Genomic DNA, 2400 nt, shown 5'->3' with positions numbered 1-2400 from the left:
TGGACTGAACTGCAGAATGCCAGAATAAGAAGGGGATAGCTAATCCTGTCGAAGACTACGCTTCTGGCAGCCTCCGTCTTGCAGCATGTAGAAGAGAGTAGATTGAAGTCCTCCAAGTAGCATCTTCAAGTAGCATCTCCAAGTAGCATCTCCAAGTATCATCTCCAAGTAGCATCGCATAGCATAATCCTACCCGGCGATCCTCTCCTCGTCGCCCTGTAGAAAAGCGATCACCGGGTTGTCTGTGGAACTTGGAAGGGTGTGTTTTATTAAGTATCCGTTTCTAGTTGTCATAAGGTCAAGGTACAACTCCAAGTCGTCCTGTTACTGAAGATCACGGCTATTCGAATAGATTAACTTCCCTGCAGGGGTGCACCAACTTACCCAACACGCTTGATCCCATTTGGCCGCACACACTTTCCTGGGTCATGCCCGGCCGTGGAAGATCAACACGTCGCAGCCCCACCTAGGCACAACAGAGAGGCCAGCACGCTGGTCTAAACCTAAGCGCGCAGGGGTCTGGGCCCATCGCCCATAGCACACCTGCACGTTGCGTACGCGGCCGAAAGCAGAACTGGCCCCCTTAATACAAGAGCAGGCTTACGTTCCAATCCGGCGCGCGCCACTCAGTCGCTGGCGTCACGAAGTGCTTCGGCTGATACCACGACGCCGAGTGCCCATATCTTTCCCATGTAGTTGGTTAGTGCGTATAGGCTCGTAGCCAACTCAGATCAAATACCAAGATCTCGTTAAGCGTGTTAAGTATCCGCGAACGCCGAACAGGGCCAGGCCCACCTCTCTCCTAGGCGGTCTTAACCTGCCCTGTCGCTCCGTCACAAAGATCCACACAGAGGGCCGTCGGGACAAAGGTCCTTTCAGCCCCCAATCCGTGAATCACTCGCGGGTACTCTTCGAGCTGACCCGACTTTAGTCACCACCTGTAAAGTATGTATGTATGTATAGTATATACCCGTGATCACCTCCCGAGTGATCACGGCCCAATAGTATAGCAAGGCAGACTGACAAGAATGTAGGGCCAATGATGATAAACTAGCATCCTATACTAAGCATTTAGGATTGCAGGTAAGGTATCAACAGATGTAGCAACAATGTCAGGCTATGCATCAGAATAGGATCAACGGAAAGCAGTAACAGGCTACACTACTCTAATGCAAGCAGTATAGAAGAGAATAGGCGATATCTGGTGATCAAGGGGGGGGCTTGCCTGGTTGCTCTGGCAAGAAGGAGGGGTCGTCAACTCCGTAGTCGAACTGGGCAGCAGCAGCGTCGGTCTCGTAGTCTACCGGAGAGAAGAGGGGGAAGAAACAATGAATACAATGCAAACAAATGCATATCGATGCATGACATGACAAGTAACGATGCTAGGTGTGCACAATCGCGGTAGTAGGTGATACCGACGAAGGGGGAAACATCCGGGAAAGTATTCCCGGTGTTTCGCGTTTTCGGGCAGAGGAGCCGGAGGGGGAAAGTTGCAAGTTCGATATGTTAGGGGTGTGTGGCGGACGAACGGACTGCGTATCCGGAATCGTCTCGTCGTTCTGAGCAACTTTCATGTTGAAAATATTTTAATCCGAGTTACGGATTAAAAGATATGATTTTCTAAAGATTTTATTAATTTCTGGTATTTAATTAATTATTTACATTAATTCGAAAATAAATTAATGACATCAGCATGATGTCATGCTGACGTCAGCAGTCAACAGAGTGTTGACTGAGTCAATCTGACGTGTGGGGCCCAGCTGCCATTGACTGTTAACTAACCTAACAGATTAATTAACTAAACTTAGTGATTAGGTTAATCTACTAGGATTAATTAAGTTAATTAATTCTTTAATTAATTAACTAATTAATATTTTAATTATTTACTTATCTATATTTTTTTTTAAATCCTTTTTTTTCGTTCTGGGCGTGGGCCCCGTTTGTCATAGGCCCATAGGGCTTAGTGGATTCGGGCGCCGGTGAAACGGGGCAGAGCCCCGGGTGGGCCCCGTTAATTAACTAAACTTAGTGATTAGGTTAATCTACTAGGATTAATTAAGTTAATTAATTCTTTAATTAATTAACTAATTAATATTTTAATTATTTACCTATCTATATTTTTTTTAAATCCTTTTTTTTTCGTTCTGGGCGTGGGCCCCATTTGTCATAGGCCCATAGGGCTTAGTGGATTCGGGCGCCGGTGAAACGGGGCAGAGCCCCGGGTGGGCGGGCGCCGGGCGCCCGACTGGGCGCTGCGGGTGCCGGCGGTCACAGAGCCGGCCAACGAGGGTGTCATGGCCGCGGCGAGGTCAGTGGCCGGAGTGGCCACGGGCGGCAGCGGCCGCCGCAGCAGTGGACGGCTGCGGGCGCGGTTAGGCGCGGTTGGGATCCCGCATGAGG

Source organism: Triticum dicoccoides, chromosome 5A (assembly GCF_002162155.2).
Source record: "Triticum dicoccoides isolate Atlit2015 ecotype Zavitan chromosome 5A, WEW_v2.0, whole genome shotgun sequence".
Taxonomy (NCBI): Eukaryota; Viridiplantae; Streptophyta; class Magnoliopsida; order Poales; family Poaceae; genus Triticum; species Triticum dicoccoides.
This window is presented reverse-complemented; position numbering follows the sequence as displayed.